We start from the raw sequence: 18,513 nt of genomic DNA on the forward strand, positions 1-18,513 counted from the left end.
TGAAACTGATGTCAGCAGGACCACTTGTGGGTTCAGTAATTGCAAGTGGGGTGGATTGTGCCCTGAACAACAGACAACTGGTGGTCTCTTCCTACCTCCTGCCATTTTGCACTTATTCAGTCCAGACAATTTTGACCCTTTCTAAATTTTCAGTTATTATGGCCTTCTGGCTTTGTAGCTAAACAGAAGTTTGAATTCTGAGATCATTTGTTCCAAAGGTGAAATAGAATTTGCTTTGGGTAGAAACATTTTATAGCACGTCATTCAATGTTAAATATGGTAGAGTGAAACAGTTGTTCTAAAATATCAAATAACCTTGCTCTTTAATGTACCTTGTGAAAAACCTGTGACCAGTTACACACCTGAAGTAGATTCAAACACTGTCCACAAAGCCCCAGGAACTCCTGATAATTTACTAATGGGGAAAGAGATCAGTTCTCAAGAGGAAAAATGCTTTTCATTTTCAACATGCGTGTTCATCAACCCTAATTAATAACAGTGTCTGTGAGCCCTTGTTTTGTTAATGTCTGAGAAGATCTGAGAACAAATTTATCTATCCTGCAGTGGGCTCTGTTGTGAGGAAGATTGGTCACACTTATAACTGCTTTTTAGGAATGAGTCTTTCATTGATTTTTTTAATTAGTATTTTCAAACTAATGAATTTGTTGTTGTAAGCCATAGTATCAGTTCACCATTGAGACAAGGATTCATATTATTTTATATAAAGAATAGCTGCAGATTCTCTCAAATGCAGGTTTAATTTTCTCATGCTGATATTCTAACATACCAGGAGAAAATTAATTTAGAAAGGAAACCCTTTTACCAATTTTACTCTTTTGTATTTTGATGTACTCTGGTTGAATCAGTCTTGATTTATCACAGGAGTAGAGCACGGTCAGACCACTTGTAATAGAGATTAAAAATGAAATGGGAACATCTTGATTGCAGAGGGATTTTACAAAACACCGTCTCTAACAAACCCTGAGCGTTGGACCTAAAACTCATTGATGGCGATACTTTAATCATAATGTAAGAAACAGTTTTTTGGAAGGAAAAAAAAAAAAATCCCATTCTCTTAAATGTTTTCTAGTACTGTGATAAATTATTCTTTGTTTTTTTGTTACTTTCTGAAGTCTGATTTTTAATATCTAGTGATGTGATAATTGTCTCAGTAACTCTTTTTTTGCTGGATCAACGTAAACTATCAGGCAAATTCTTCTGCAGAGTCTGTAACACTCATTCGTCATTCGTCGTGCCCCTGGCAGGGTCCCGTCAGTATTTCAGGGGAAAGGAGGTGGATGGGGAGGAAACGAGTTAAGGAGGGTGGGTGGCAGCATGGAACATTTGTTTGTTAATGCAGAACCTCAGCTCAGCTTATAAATTATTGCCTGGGTCTTGTATGACTTCTATGGTGACATTGGCTGGGAAAGGCAAACACTTGCCAATGATTGTAGGCTAATCCTCAGGACACTAATTGCCAGAAAACCAAGGAAGCATTATTTTAGGAACAGCTTGTTTTACTTTGTGAAAGGGAAAAACACTGTGCTTGATTTAATTTTGTTTGCCAAGATTTACCCTCTCCTCCTGCGCCATGTGTCAGATTTTAAAGATTTACCTTTTTTATTGTTGTTGGAGCTTTTTCTTTAGTTTTTTTTCTTTTGTTTGTTTGGTTTTGGTTTTCAGTCTCGATTTATGTTTTCCTGTGATGCCTCTGTAATATTGTGTGAATACTGAAATTAGGTTTCATTTTCATGAATGTATACATAAATAGTTATGTGGGGTTTTTTACCATTTAAAGGTTTGGGACTAACCAGCTACTTTTTGGTTGTTTTTTTATGAAAGAAATGCTATGGGAAGGTTGTTTATTATTATTATTATTATTATTATTATTATTTCAAGTAAATTTGGAAACTTGTGAGAAGTCCTGGACACACCCCATCAGTAGAAAATCTCCAGCTGAATTGAGTCATGACCCCATTGCTGAGGATTTCATTTACTATCATTTCTCTAGTATGCCTCTAGAAGAGAAGGTACCTTAGCCTCCTTGACCTGAGATCTGCTTCCCTAAGTCTGGCATCCAAAGTCACATATCTGCATGGTATTTTCCATGATGCAAGCCACTGGTGTGTAAAACCTGGCCCCATCACTGTCAAGGGTAGAAGTACAAAGAGGCTCACAAAGAGGGCTGAGATTTCACAACAGTCACAAGGATCCCAACCTTAATGCTGGATTTGCACCAGAACAAGAGAAGCACCAGTGGTCTATTTTGTGGGGCTTCTCAGTCCAAATTAAACTCTGTGAGATGAGCTGGAAGGCTAAGCAGTACAATATAAATCCTACAAAATCTTTGAAAACCTCAAAGGAAATAGAGCTGAACACACTGAAGAACTAGACTCTCATCCTCCATGAATGGTCTTGATGAAGCTTTGGGTTGGTGAGGCAGGATGACTGAAAGGAGTCCCAAAATACGGTCACTTCTTGGCAGAAAAACCCTCATGTGCTGGACTGCCATTGGCACCGTTGCCAGTTGTTTGTGTGCTTTGTGGGAGTGAAATTCATCTGTGCTCCAAGGCCCAGAACCAAGTCTCTGTACCACAAGCATCCTACTGTAATTGTAAGATTCATATATGTTCTTCAGAGTGGTTATTAGTTTCCCAGTAATTTATGCCTCCCCATAAATTATTTTACTGCTGCTTATTATTTGAGGTGGGTTGTTGCATAAGAATGGCAATCCTGGTCTAGGATTTCCTTGTGTTAAGTAGTATATTAACATAGAGCAGGAAAGAGGGTTCCCAGGGAGTGATTTCATTTGTGTACTTTCCGATGAAAGTAAAATGTCATTTAAAAACAAGGGAAAAATATGTGGGCAGACAAATAATGTGCTTATTACAGGTGTGCATAAGGTTGAAAACCAGAAGTAGTAGAGCACTCCATATTCTCAACACATGCATCTCTGCCTTCTCAAGGTTTAGTTTTATTTGTTTTCCACTACTTCTCCCAAAAGGTAGGCAGCTCATCAATGTTTAACTGCTCTTACCCTTTGCTTTTTTTTTTTTTTTTTTTTTTTCCTCTTTGCTTAGCTTTTCTGGTGGCTCGTGTGAGCTCAGGAGTTACTGAGAAGTCTGATCCTCCTGTCCTTATGTGTGTTTGTTTTTGGTTTTAATATGGCAAATGTATGCCTCCTCTGGAAACGGTATCCATGCTGCAGAGTAATTATTTAGTGAATGGTGGATCCAGTTCATGTTGGCAAGGATCAGATTAATCATTATTAATCATGACCCCTCCGACAGTAACCTCATCCCTTGCCTAAGTGCTGCTCTTTATTAAGAAGTAATCGCTATTAGGGGGTGGCTGGGCCACTGCTCTTGTTGCACCAGCACAGGGCTCAGGACTTCTGGCAGGAAGCAGAAGAACTTGGTTCAAAATTAAAAATAGACGAACATGGTTCACGTTCCAGAAATGAAATAGGCAGCTTCCCCTGTGGGCTACTTCAGCCTCTTCTGAGTGTCCTCCTTTCCCCTGCAGTCTCCTGAGAGTTTTCCTCTTTCCAAAGCTTGAGTTCAGTGTTGGGTATGAAATAATCTCTCTGATGCTTTTTTATTTGTCTGTTTGATTTTCTCTTTTAAACTTAGGTAGATCCCAGTTTAACCTAATTCACACGCAGTCATTGCAAGGAAAAGGTTTTAAGGTCCAATCTAGTGGCTACAGCAGATTTCAGCAGCTGATAAGACTGCAGATGGGCTGAGCTCTCTGGGACACTGGTTGTCCCAAGCAGACCTCAAAACTTTTGAGGATTTCTGGATTCCATGAAGAAACACTGTGCTGTGTCAGTGCAGCAGTGTATGTCTTATGTGCAAAGTTGTGAGGAATCCAATCTCCCTCCAGGTCTGGAATGGGGATTGCAAGCTTGTATATCTGTCTGTCTGTCTGTCTATCTATCTATCTATCTATCTATCTATCTATCTATCTATCACATATGTCCAAATTTATCTCCTTACCACTTGTGTCACTGGAGGTCTGCTGAGAGTAGACATTAGTTTAATTCACAATTTTCTGGGTTTCCTAGCACTGCAGATTCTTTCTAAGTAGGTGAGGCAGTACTATCAATGGATGTCATCATTGTTCCAACAAAAGCACAATGACTTAAGTACTAGATTGAAACTAATCTCCCCAAACCCTTCCCCCCCAAAGCTCCACCTTAAGTACTTTCACAAATGTTTTCACTGACTGTATGGAAATCCAGGACAAAACCCTTTAGAAGAGAGCAAAGGAAATAAAAACATCTTTTGTCTCCATCTATCTCTTTGATACCTGGAGGGAAGCAGTAGAAACTTGGAGCAAACCTGCCACGCTCTTTTGATCTCTGCCAAAGTTGTTGTGGGAGTAACATTGTTTAACGGTTGAAGGAATTTATTGAAGAATAAAGTACCAGCAAAGACAAAGAGACCAATACAAATTATCTGGTAAACTGCTGTCAGATTTTACATGCTCAGGGCTACTGGTAATTTCCCGTCTTAAAAAACAGGGGGCGAGTTAGGATGGGAGGGGAGGAGGGTAAAAAGTATATAAATAAACCCACCTCTTTAAATAGCTAACTGGCCTGGCCTGAACTGTATCGGAGCTAAGTTCCTTTGGCAGCCAGTGCTGTAATATCTGTTGAGGTCATAGCAGAGGGCTGAGACTACGTTTCAGAGAATCTGCCTTTGCTTTTCTGGCTCTCCCTTGTATTCTCCCACTTGTCAGCAAGAAATGCACCAAAACACAAAATTATGGAGTGCAAAGGCGCCTGTACACCATCTGAGCAAGTCTGGATCATACCCCCATGATTAATGTTTGTCTCCACTAAAAGAAAGAAGAGTAATAAAAATAAATGAAAGCATTGGCTAACTTGGAAATATATGGGTGGGAGAAAGCAGGAGGGGATGATTGGGAGACTGAAGTTATGGGGTCCAGCATCTCCTGCTCCCAGTTTATGGCAGAGTTTGAATATCTGCTTGAAAAATGACTGGGTTCTGCACAAGTTATAAAAAGCTAAAACAAAAAGTATAATACAAATGGAGAGGATGTTAAATGTGTGAGGTGTCTAGGTAGTAAAGCACCCTTAAAAACTTTTAGTTCTTGGAATAAAGCAGGTTAGGTGATCATACAAGGAACATGGGACTGTAGGAAACTGTCCTAGATCACCTGGTCCTTTGAGATCTCAGGGAACTGTTACATACATAATAACACCACTGATAATCACATTACTTTTGTCATTGGTATCTATTAAAAGCAAACCTTTTAGCTCTGTCATTTTGCTCATCCCACCAATTAATCTTTTACTTTTCAAAATACTCACTCATATACTTCTGTATCTTGTTCCCGCTGCCACATCAGAATAGTTTCTTGTCCCATGATGTGAGTGTTGGTGTCAGCAAGGTGGACAACCTGTGTTTTTCCATTCACTCACCACAATTATCTTGCTGCTGGTGGTGCTGTAGGGGGAAAACCTTTCCACTTGGTGAACCGAGATGCTGTAGAAAAACTAATAGCAGAAAACTTTTTTAAAAGCTGGAAATCTTTTCCTCTCAATGGAATCTGACTGGAGACAAAAGGTATTTAGATGAGAGACTCACCAGCTGCTTTTTCTCTGGACCTCCCAATTTCATACAATAGTTGTGCATTGGTAACTGCTGAATCTAGTCCTGAGAATTTGTGTTGCTGGTATCTGAGAAAGTTGTTTGGTTTCATTTGTCTGTTGTGTGGAATTGAAGCAGTTGTGAAACAGAAGCTGGATGGATAAGTCCCCATTCTTTGGATTTATTTAAGTGTTGAAGGGATGATGTTATGAAAGAAACTTCCTAAATGTTAGTCTCTGAACAAAAGAGATTGAGGTTATGGGTGTCTCTAGCAAGTTCAGCTGTAATAGGTTTGTGTCGCAGTGGGCTACACCTCCCTTCATACAATACCAAGCTGACATTTCTAATGACCTTTTATAATCACCTACTTCCTTTTCTCACTCATTTTATGAATAGTCTTGTACTTACTTCAAGAGTTTCCCACCTTGTGGTCTCCTCTCACAGTTCATATTAATTTCAAAATGGGTTTGGCTTCCTGTAAAGTGTAGCACAGTGTAGACTGAAGTTCAATAGAGCCTTTCCTTTCGACAGGAAAAGTGGGACCAAAAAACTCTTAGTTCCCTCTTTTGCAGGAAAGGCTTCCGAAATGACAGTCAGGAATTTTTTTTTTCTTTTTATTTTGATTCAGTTCTGAATTTGTGCTTTAACATGGTGCCCTGCCTCTGTTTGAGATGTAAAACTTAGGTCCCTGACCTTTCCTAGTGAGTGATGATCCCATGTCACTTTCTCTCCTGAGTTGGAGCATATGCATCTTGGCCATGATGTTTTGTCCAGGCTCTCATTCAGGATATGTATTCTGCCAACTTTACTTGACCCTGCACCCTCAGTAGGACACATTATTCTTCACTTCCTGCCCTAAATGGTGGTGTATTGCCACCTTGCATTGATGGGTCCTTTGTTCCACCTTGGAGTGTTAGATTCATTTTGGTGGTGGATGAAGGGAAGCTGTACAGTTTTGAAAAGCAATTTGGGAGCCCTCTGAATGAAAAATACTTCACACGTGAAAAAATTTAGTGCTATCAATTGTCATCGTCAGCCTCAAATCCTGAATTTGAAAGGGTCATTTATACTCCTCAAAGGCAAACACGCAGCAGTGTGCTAAAGAGAACTAAAGCAGCCAAAGAAAATGCTGTCTCATGTCATTTCAGGCTCTGCAATCCCAGGGAGCATTGATAACTATTTTGTTGTTTTCACTGATCTCTCTACTGATCTCTCTCACTGATCTCTCTGAGTCAAAAGAGAGAAGCTGCACTGCTGAGCAACTCCAAGAGGTCCATGCCCTTGATGTTAGCAGCTTACCTGCTGCGAGGAGACTCAGCCAGGGCAGGTACAACATGCAGATGAATGAGGAAAAGGCATCGGTGAATACTTAGCCTTGTCCATTTGATTATGATATAGTAAGGACCATCTTTTCCCATAATCCTGTAGCATTTGGGCTGCATTTGCTGTCTTTCCCACTCTATATTGTTTCCATTTCCTCTTAGCAGATGTCAACACATGAAGGCACCATGGCAGGGTCACTATCAGCTAACCACCTTTTAGATGACAGATGCCATGTGGATCTAGATCCCATCTACTCTGAGGTTCCTGCAAATTCAGAGCTGCTGAGATTTGTGAGGTGCAAGGAAAGTGCAAAGGCTTTATAGAGGGTGGCAGATGGAGAGAAGGACCCATTCATTGATTGGAGTGTTCTGCTTGCAACTTTGTGGAACACTTCACGCCTATAACAGCACGGGTGCAAAATGCTACCCAACGAGAATGGTGCCAGTTTGCACCCTCCTTTTACTCACATTGTAGCAGAGTCAGTGTCAAAGATAAGATGAAATTCAGGTCTTAAATCTCAGCAGGTCATCTGTCTGTACCAAATATGGTTGTTCTGCATTCAGCAAACATTCAGTCATGATATTGGTTATCCATGGAAAATTTATTCAGTTGAAATGATGACTACCCAGAGTCAGTCAAGATGACTCTTCTTGGTTTTCTCATGGGAGCCTGTTCTGATGGTGGGTTGACCATGCTGATAGGCACATTTTAGTGCTGCCCCATCCAAACAGTCTTTTACTCTTTGTATCCTTTTACTCTACATTATATCCCACTTTGTGAGTTTCTTGTTCGTGCATACCAGTCTGGTTTGGTGAGAAAGAGTAGCAGCCAAAGATACATGTGTACCTTGACTTTAAAGTTTTCTTGTATAGGTCAAAATCATTTTTTTAAACATTATCTCCTGGAAACCACTCAGAAAGCTCTGCCAAATGAAACTGTAAGCAAAATGGTCTTTGTAGAATAAAAAAAAAAAAATTCCTTGTGAAGGGGAGAAGTAATTCAAGGTATAGTTCGAAAGTCTGTAACAGGTGAAAGAAGTAGTCCAGTGTCTACCAAATCAGCTCACACTTCAGAAATGCTGGTTCAGTCTTTCAGTTTGCCACAGGTTTCCTATGCAAGAAGATGTGTGATTCTATTCCCTTAGCTCTCTTTACAAATCAGTGAAAGCAGCACAGATATGCTTCATGTTAAGTACTGGTGAGTACTTGCATATTTGTGTGGTGTAGGCCTTACCTGAGGCAGGTTAACATCAGCTTGAAATATAACATGGCTCCTGCTAGCATCCCAAGAAAGAGATGTTTTATTCTTTTATATATATATATATATATATATATATATTTTACGTTATACCTTACAAAGAACCAGACAAAAACATGATCTAAAATAGGAAAAATATAAAAGAAAAAGCCATATTATTCACTGCAGGACCAAATCCCCTGTGCAGCTGGTTCCAGCATGGAGAATATATTCACAGCTGGGTTATAAACCCTCAAAACCAGACAACATAGCCTTAACTAACACAACATTACTAAGGCACTGCTGTAATGGAACCATTCTGCTATGTCTCATGGACACATTTTAAGTGTCATCAATTTAGTCTACAACTGGAAGCTGTTAAATGCAAAACCGCTTTAGCAACTGCATCTTACGTGCAGAAATGATTAAATAGTAATGGCTTTTTTTGTTGTTGAGAAAAAATACGGATAGGAAAAAGAAAAGCCACAGGAAAACCTCACTGTCCTTCTCAGGTAGTGAAGTTTGGTTTTGGAGGGTAGAAGGACCAGTCTAGCAGATGAGTATTGGTGTAGATGCCTGTAAAAAAGGCTCTCATTTTCCAGTGCTGATCTGTTCTACAAACCTAGCCAAGTTATTTCATCTTAGTTTTCCTTCTTATCTCTTCAAGGATGTGAGCTATTAATATTTGACAGAGTAGTTACTTCACTCCTTCGTTGGAACAGGTTAGACTCTACATGTCTGACATCGAGACTGAGCAAATAGGGAAAATCTGTGAGGGATGAGGCCCCATGTTTTGTCCCATCGAAGATGCCCATCATGACTATTTTGGTAGTTGATGTCAAGCCCTTTAAAAAGAACTCAAAATGTTTTGCAACTGAGTGGGAAATGTGATTACCTTACTCTGAAGCTGGGGTCAGAAAAGATGATAAAATTAACTTTTCCAACATATGTTCTTCTCAATGCCCCCTGGACTGCTTGGTCTTTTACCTTGTCATGTTGTAGGTGTGGGAAAACCTGTGATGATGAGGTGGTGTGGAAGTTTCCATTTGGATATGAATACTTGTGTTCTCTATAGGTGTTACGGGCCAAGACTTGTGCAAGTGTCTCGAGGCTGCCTGAGTATTTGTGTAAACAGGAACATAAGGAGATGTTAGCCACTTTCCATGAACTCTGTGTTCTCTGTTCCTGCAAGATCAGAGCTGTTGTAGGTTTTTTTGCAGGGCATTCCTGTGGTTTGACTTTAGATGACTGACTGACTGACTGACTGACTGACTGACTGACTGACTGACATGTTGCTCAGGCACCACTGACTGTGTTGGAAACAGAAGCTCTGAGTTGAACCATGGCTCTCTTCATAAGGGAGTTAATTGAAATATCTCTCTCAACATCCTCCTTAGAGGTCGGTGGTTGTACTTAGAAAACGAAGGAATGATTCCTGATGAGTAACAGCTTGCATAAGCTTTTATATTCTGTTTTATCATTATCAAATCATGCTGAAGAGGCTGCAAGGTGAAGAAACTCTCAGACTTTGTTTTCAAGAGGCTTCTAGGATGAAGACAAGGCATTTCAAAATCAATAGTGAAGCTTATATACCAAAGACCAAAAGGGAGAGTCATTATAAGCTGCTTTACTTCTCATGTCTAATTCCCCATATTCATAACTTAAGCCCTGTCATTTGGATTTATCCTCTGTGGCTTCTAGTTACACTAGGAAAAGTCCTCCTTTTTAATTCTCTGGAAAACAAAACAGAACAAAACAAAAAAACCAAACAATGCTGCAGGGTAGGATCATATCCCCACACAAGTTTAGGGCTTAGATGTTGGGCACCATTTTGGGCACCAGATTTTGCTGTCTTCTCCCCCTACCGTTTGTCCCCCTCCTCTCTCCTCTGCTGTTGCACATCAATTACGTTCTTTCCTAGAGGCTAGGTTACAAACAGTGTAGTCCGAGAGAGAAAGGACACTGATCCAGCCAATCCTGCACATGACTATTGCTGTCTTTGGAGATGTCACCTCTACAGTTAGCGATAGGCTTTTACTGATGGGAGTGTTTCAGCTAGACTGGAGAAAGCAATAGGCATGTTAATCTAAGAACCCAGGTCTGCCATTGTTGGGTGATCTGTTGTATCTCCATCCACTTCTCCTATGTTAAGTGGTTTTCTAAACTTCCCTTTCCTTTATTACTTCTTGGTTTGTCTTATCTTGGCACTTAGAGCATCATAAATAGTTTCCTCAGCAGCAATATTTTTAATTATGACCTGGAAATGAACCTTAGACCTGACTCAGCCAATCCTACTGAACTGTTCATATGACATAAAGGATTGGTGTTGGATTAACTAATGACTTTAAAATAAGGAAGGCTTCCTGTATAGGCTGCTTTTTGGAGAAAACACCACCAGCTCAAGTGCCATTTTGTTAAGTGGCCTTCAGAAGGGATTTTTGGGTTCGTTGGGGTTTGAGTTTTTTTAATTTTTTTATTTTATTTGTAAGTCAGGAATGCATTTAGGGGAGGTGGTGTTACGTTCAGAAAAATCCGACAAGAGTACATTCAGGAGAAGCTGATGAACAAAAGGTAACTTCTGGCAAGTCCAGGCAGTGACAGCTTGTTCCAGCAGCACCGTCTCCCTGCTCAGTGTTTATTGAACTGGACTTGATGTCACATGGTGTTCTGCCGGCAAGTTTGGGTATGAACTTTGGTGGTAACTCAGTGCCTTCTCTCAACTGCTAAGCCCTTGTTAAATCCCACTATTACTTTTTCTAACTCCTCTCTGGACTTTGAATTACACTGTAGTGAACACAGCACACGTGAGTAAGAGCTTAAGGTCTTGCTCACTTGGGTGGTCCCATTAAAAAGACCAGGTTTGCTGTCTTGGCTGCAGAGCCATTCCAAACATTGCTGCTATTTTTCTTCCCCCAGCATTTCTCACTTACCTTTTTTTTTTTTTTTTTTTTTTTTTTCCATGCCCAATCTGTTAATATGCATTTTAACCAGTTAACTTTGGAACCAAATTATTAACTACATAGGAGGCAGCTTTTCTGAAGGTTCATAAAAAATGTATCGAAGCTGGGAATATAAAATGCTCCCATTTTGTAGCAGGCAAAAATCTATAAAGTGCTGAGTGAAAACTGAGAGGGACCCAACTTAAACCTTTGAAAAATCACTACCAGTTCCAGTGCGCTGTATTTATTTTGACTTGGAAGGCTCAGTCTGGTCCAGATGAGGTCATTTGGTGGGGAGCACACGTCTCCGCGCAGAGCTGGGAGGAAGGGAAGCCTCCAGGATGCTTCAGCTCCGAGGTGTTGGGCTGCCAGGAGGTAGCGGTGGGAGCAGGGCGGGCAGCCCGTCTACGTGTTGATCCTGGCATCAGAGCGTGACGCTGGGGTGGAGGTGTTGTAATGTTTAAGCTGGTTTCTTTCAAAGCAGGAGGGACAGTGTAGCTTTTGTATCCTCAGCTGTTTGCTGGGTAGAGTACGTGGAGGCTAAGCTTGACACATTCTTAAGAATTTGGGGACGGAGGAATATATTTGGGTAAGGGTATCTGTCACTTCTCATTCAGATGACTTCAGGCAGCAGAGAGCCGGTTATTTCATTTTCATGGCTCTATCTTTCTGCTTGTCATCTTTAACCCTTGCCCTCTCAGCACCTGATACCTGCTCAGCATCATTTTACTGTCTTCTCCCTCCATTCCTGCATCTTCCCTTAACTCCCTCCTTATCAACAAGATTAATAGCTTGGCCATTTCTTTCTATAAAATTTCACTTTTCTCCCCTGGAACTCCATCTCCACCGCTTGCTTCTCCATCCCAGCAGGTGTGAAAGACGCCTGTGCCCTCCCTAAAAGCCCTGTCCTCCCTGCTCCCCACTTACCTGCAGCAGCCTGTTCACCAACACTTTGCATGAGGAAGCTGCCTCTATAAAAATAAACTGCGCTGAAATCTGAGAGGCAGAAACCACACCAACCTCACACTTCATTATTGGTAATGGCAACCTATTTGATTTCTATTTGCAAACAGTAGCCTGTGTATGTTCCTCACCATGGAGCCATTCTCTCTGTGCCATTTTCTGCACAAACTCAGGTTCCTCCTGCCTGGTGCTTAGTTTGCTTTGCAGTTTGCTTGCTCTGAGCCACAGGCACCCCTGCTTCACAACTAAAGTATGGAAAAAGCCTGTGAAGTCACTGACTTAATTACCTGGTTGCTCACCACCAACACAACATTGCCATCTGCAATGGGCCTGAGCCTCTTTTCCCACCTCTTTTACCTTTACAGGATTGTTTGCCTTGCAGATGGCTTTTATTACTGATTAACACCAGAGAAAGCCAGCAGATACAGACCTGTATTTTTCCTATCCCCAATGTGTACTGGCACGTGGGCACTGCTTGGGTTTATCTGGCCATGCAGACACCTCACTCCTGCACCTCCAAAGCTGTTTGGCTGTTATGGCACAAGCTTGGGTTGAGAATTTAGGATGAAACTTGTTTTTTCAGGAGATATCTCTATTAAAAAAAAAAAGGCAAAGGGGGGGAAGTAAGATAAACCAAGCTTTCTATCAGCATGGCGAATGCTGCATTATTGTCCTTGAAGCCCTCACATGATCTGTGGGTCCATTTCTCCATCACATGCAGGAATGGGGCTCTCAGCTGGGTCCTACAAGAGGTGGCAGCAGTGAGGGGCCCCCAGGAAGGCTCGAGGAGGGGGCACGCACCCAGGGCCCATGAGGAGCTGCCTGTATTGACTTTCACTCGATTTACTGGAGCAATTGAGTTTGTCAGTGAAATGCGAGAGGGGCTCAATCAGCTGTCACACTGAGACACTCCTGTCGCTACTGTCAATAGCGTCGAGTTTCTGATCCTTTCTCAGATTAGCTCTGTGCCAGAACATCAAATGAAAAGCTGTTTGGGGCATGGGGAGGGGAGAAACTCTAAGCAGTTACCTAGGAGTCGGTTTACAGACTTCAAAGCACTGTCAGGTTTATTCTGATGGCCTATAGCAATGCGCGGGGGGCAGTAATGTGTTTGGAGTGTAATGTAGACTCTCCTCTTCAGCTCCCCGGTTGCTCACGGACTGGGAGGCAAGGATGGGAGAAGAATAGAGGCATCGCTCCCGGTGAACCCGAATGGTATGCAAATGGCCTCCCTCCACTGGAAGAGCTGCTCTTTAGCTTGATGGAATAAGTTGCTTTTCTTATCTTACCTTTTATCCTGAAGGACACTTCTACATTTCTCGTGCCACTGAAATGAAGCCTTTTGCTGGTAGAGTTGGGTCAACAAAAAGGCAACACCCCCAACAATAGGACAAGAGTGAAAAAACGGGGACAAGTTTGTCATGCAAAAATGTGGAAAGGAGAGTTGGGGCATCCAGACAGCCCATCTGAGCAATTTTTGACAGTTCTGAGTCTTGAGTGTGCTTTTCTTTTTCTTTCCTTTCATTTTTTAACAAGGCAAGAGCTTTGTAGCCCATTAACTTCTTCCAAGACATTTTCCTTAAGTTTAACTGCTTCGATCTGGGACAGCCTTTATCAATAATGTTTCCATCACGAGGGATGCCAACATCAATGTCTATATTTATGGGAATAACCCATTAGAAGCCTTTTTTAAAATCAAAACAAAACAACTTCAAGGATTTGAGAAGTCTCTTTTCTCTGTTCCAGCTGAAACATCTTATGGCAAGGTGAACTCACCCATTTACACAGAAGCCAAGTGGGTAATGTTAATCCTATTAGAAAAATAATCTAACACCAAAAATAATAATAATAGGGATGGAGAAGGAATCCTTTTGAGGCAAATTCACAGAGTAATTCCTGTGAATTTACTCTTTTCTTCTCAGGGTTGAAATGTTAAATATTTTGCTATCAATACATGAATTATAAAGATTATTTCCCCTCCACTTTTGTAAAGAAATTAATCAAGGGAAAAGCTGTGTTCCAGCATTATTGCTAGAGAGTTGCATCCTTTAGAGAATACTTCTGGTTTTTGAACAGTGTCTCAAACATTGAGGCAGTGTCTACAGAGAGGATTACACTATACAGCACTAATCTAGATTTTTCCTTGAATACAATGATAAGATTTATAATTTTTTCCCTGTTACCCAGTTCCATTGTTACGTTGCTTTTGACCTCATAGTATCAAAAGGTTCATTTCTTCCTCACTCAAAGTCACCACTATCCTTCCCGAGTAGCAGCTGCTACTACGGTTTACTGCTTATTATTTAATTAACTCCCTGTCCAAAATAAATGATATATTCCCTCCTCCTTGGGTGCTTAAAAAAGCCCACCTCAACCCAGTTCAAACGATTATATAAGTGAACTTTAATACCAGAGGCAAGTCTGTTTTCTTCTCTTTGTGGCATGAATGTGAAAGAGTCATTGACAAGTATGGGAAGAACAACAGAAAGGAAGAAAAAAAAAACCCACACATTCTCCTTATAGAGTATTTAAAAGCAAATGCTGGATACATACCTTTCTTTGACCTTTTCGCTAGATTAGTGGTATAGGCAGCTGCTGTGCTTGTATTACACATTCCAGTGTAGGGACTGACTCGTGAGCAAGGTAGGTGTGTGCATGCATGTGTGCCCACACGTGTGTTTGTTATTCAACCTGTCAGCCAAAGGTCTTCAACGTTATTTTTGGCTTTTTCTGGTTTTTTGTTTTGTTTTGTTTTGTTTTTTTTTCATAGTTTCCAAAGGGAGGTGTGATTCATTGTGGGCTTTGTTTATGTTCACTGGGTGACAGGAAACCTAAGAGCTTTTAGTGGACTCAGATACACTCTGGATGTGAGGTGTGAATCTCAAGTCATTTGTGTTTGAAAGCTTTCATTAAGTCTGAGGAAAGAGGAAGAAAATAAACATCTTGCTGTTTTCTAGCTGCTGAGAAATGAAAGGTTTTCTGCCTGTGGGCCCCACTAGGACAGTATAGATGCTTACAAAGCCAGAAATTGGAGGAGAGATAAAAAAGGCTGGAGTTGCACAGAAATACAAATAAAAACCTTAAATCTACTGCTCAAGTTGAATTTGATCTTTATTTTACCAAGCCACCATTGAGACAACTGGGCTTGGTAAGACTCTGGTGGAATGGAGCATGCCCATCATCCACAGGATGGGCTTCATGGGAGGGCAGATGGCTCTAAGGCATGAAGGCAGATCTAACGACTCCAGCTAATTGCATCCAACCCAGCAGAAAAGAACACGGCTCGGGATGCGCTCACCCCCATCGTGCTTGACCTCCCTTGCCTGAGAAGCCAGATGGGCAATTGCGGCTGCAGGCAGATGCTGCCGGCAGTTCAGAGATAGGCACGTGGCTGCTTTGTGTCACCACAGGAAGGGTTTAGTGTCACCAAGCCGAGAGCTGGCCCGTACCCCCAGCTCTGCCTTGTGACATGGAATGGGAAGGTTTATCTCCTAGACTAACGCTTCCCCTGCCCCTGCCCATCTGTGGGATCCTTGGGGCAGGTACTTCCCTCTGATCTCATGTTTGTGCAGTGCTTAATTGCAGATGCGAGGGTAATATAAATAATAAGGTTAAAAGTCACTCTTCTTGAGGGGAGGTGAAAAGGGAACGGAAACGGAGCTGCTACTCAGCTTCCCGGCTTTTCCTGGAGTCAAAAAGAGAGTGCAAAGGGTATTGCAGGATATGTCTGAGTATTTAGTCTTGAATCATTTGCCATCCTGTTTTTATTCCCCTGCAGATAGATTTCAAAGAAAGTGTTTATATAGAGCTGATGGCCTCGCTTATAGTTGAGGTTGCCTGTTGCTTCCGATGATAAGTCCTTGATTTGGTTGGTTGGGCTGTGGCAACTTGCCGTGTTTGAGCTGAAACTTCCCCTCCTGCATGCCGGACTTGCACCAAGTTCATTTCAGAGGTGGGGAATCTTTAGTGCATTGCTAAAACCATGCTGGCCTTTGTCATTTGGGAAGATGTTTCTTACTTTTTTTGTCTTCAAAATGTCCAAAGTATTTCAGTTATTCCATTATACACCAGGTCTTAAGAGTGATGGGAAGCTGTGAGATGAAATGCCCCACATGCTGGGCACAACACGGGGTGCTGCCTCTTCTCTTCCTCAGCACAAGGTGTCCCTGAGAGGTAGTGGCAGTCCAGCCATCTTTCCAGGGACAGTAATGTCATCAAAAGAAATAAAATGAATGGGGAGGGGAGGGAGTTGCAATGTCAGGACATCAGTGGAGTTGGAGGCTTCACCTTCATGTGTTGTATTGTTAGCAGACACAATCGTAGGTCCAGTTGAATAGTGCAAGACGTGTGTTTAGGTTTTCCTTTCTTTTCCAGGCTTTCAAGTGATGATGAAGCAGGCTTGTGGAGTGAATCATCCATTTGGCTTGGGTTTTGTTTGTTTGCTTGTTTGTTTTAATATTTGTAGGATTATGGAAGTTCTTGACTTTTGTTCAGTACTCATAACATTATTGGCAATTCATTAGCAATTAATTGCCAGAAGAGTAAGTTACTGGCCCCATGGACAGGTACAGCAACTCCAGAAATGACCAGTGGCTGAAGAGCAGCGTGCCAATGTTGTTATTACTCTGGTTTCAGAGCAAGAGTGGTCTCTGATCCTAAGTACGCACCACCTGAGTGCTAGAGAACTTACACCTAGTAACTGGGCATTAGAAGTAAATTACTATTTTTAGTTTTCAGCTCCCTTAAGTCTCTTGACCTGTTTTGCTTTAAGACCTGATACAGTAGAATCTCAGTTGAATGAGGACCCTTAAGTTTCTTCTGTAATAATACATTTTTAGTTTCATACTCATTTTCACTTTCCTTATCTACTCAAAATTATGAGCCAAATTGTCTCCTGCTTAAATCAAGTCTTTCCTGGACTACTGAAAATCATGTTTGAACTCTGTTCATCTCCAGCCTTTCTGGGTCACCCTGAAGCTTGTCTCTAACAGAGTTCTCCCATCTGATAACAGGAGCAGGACAATTTCTTAATCTCAGAGACTGATTCCAGGAGAAATCCATTATTTTTCATCATAACAAATTCCAGTTATTCCAATAATTCAGGCTGTATAGCTATTGAAAAAAAATTGCATCTATGTGTGGACATATTTACACACATACGTGATATGTCTATGAGATTTAAGTCTAAAAATAAATCAATTTTGATCCTTCTCTTAAATAATATATTTAGTCTTGAATTATCTAATGAGAGTTAGAATTTTCTTCCCTCAGTATTATATTTACTGATATGGAAAGGATGCTCATAACATTGCTTAAGCAAATATTGTATCTTATACTGGAGAGTCTCGTTTACTGCTAAAGCATCATTCTCAGCTGTTCCCTATTGTACATGGCACTTTTCTTCCTCTCTCACTTCCCTCCTTCACTCCATTTCCAGCAATAGTAGAAAATTGTCCTTCTGTATCAGCTGTAATTCACCCAGTAACGAAAAAGGAAGTGGAGCAGTTTCCATTTATTCTCCACAGACTTGATATGCAGCAATGAAAAGCTTTCATTCTTGCTGTGCCAAAGTTCCTAACTTTGCTGATTCGAGTTTTCTTGAGCATCAACATTTGAATCTCTACCTCCTGCCTATGTTATCCACTTAGCACTCAGCTGGATCCAGGAGTGGAAGGATGGCTGGTTTGCGTGAGCTGAATTTTGGGTTGGGATCTGCATAGCTAACTCTTGTGATGAGTGTCATGATGTGAGGTGTGCAGTGGTTTGTGGTTTTTTCCCTTTTCTTTTTAAACATCTGCAGCAACATCAATGAGTGACGACACTCAAATTATAAAGTCTTTGAAACTCTGAAGGCACATAAATAGGATCTAATTTGTATGATTTTAAAGCTAATTCAGTGTTTCTAAGGAGCCTGGCCCACAATCTTCAAATATTTTGACTTTCGCAGTACTAGCAACTCCAATTATTATGCTACTGATAGTGGCTCACATATAGGTATGATCTTTATTACTAAAGAAGGTATGATTACCATGTTGGCAGCTGCAACACACTTCCTTTGTAGAAGCTGGGTCCTCTTCCTAAATCCATGATTGGTATATTGGCTGATCTCTCTGCTTCCTTACAACGCTCTCAAAACTAAATGTCTAAAAGTTAACTACAAATTTTTATACTTAGTCATTCTGATGACCCCAACTGCTCTTTTATATTTCATACAAGTAGATGTTTTACATCGTGTGTCTGCCTTTTCCTATAAGAAGAGACAATTGTGTTTTTCAGTTTTACATTCTAAAACATCTGTAAAAAAGGGACACCAGGCTTTATGACACTATTCACAATAGGAGTGGCCCCAATTTTTTTTTTCTTTTTCATTCAGTAGCTCCAAAAGTACTTTCTTCATTTAAAAATTAGGCTGAAATTTGAATTGAGGGAATCAC

The 18,513-nt window shown here is 41.0% G+C and overlaps 1 protein-coding gene across 3 annotated transcripts in view; it reads left to right on the forward strand.

Annotated features, from left to right (window-relative positions):
- Positions 1 to 18,513, forward strand: part of SETBP1 (SET binding protein 1) — a 262,069-nt gene that overhangs the window by 52,205 nt on the left and 191,351 nt on the right. The gene's annotated exons all lie outside the window — the stretch shown is intronic.

Source organism: Streptopelia decaocto (assembly GCF_964273445.1).
Source record: "Streptopelia decaocto genome assembly, chromosome: Z".
NCBI lineage: Eukaryota > Metazoa > Chordata > Aves > Columbiformes > Columbidae > Streptopelia > Streptopelia decaocto.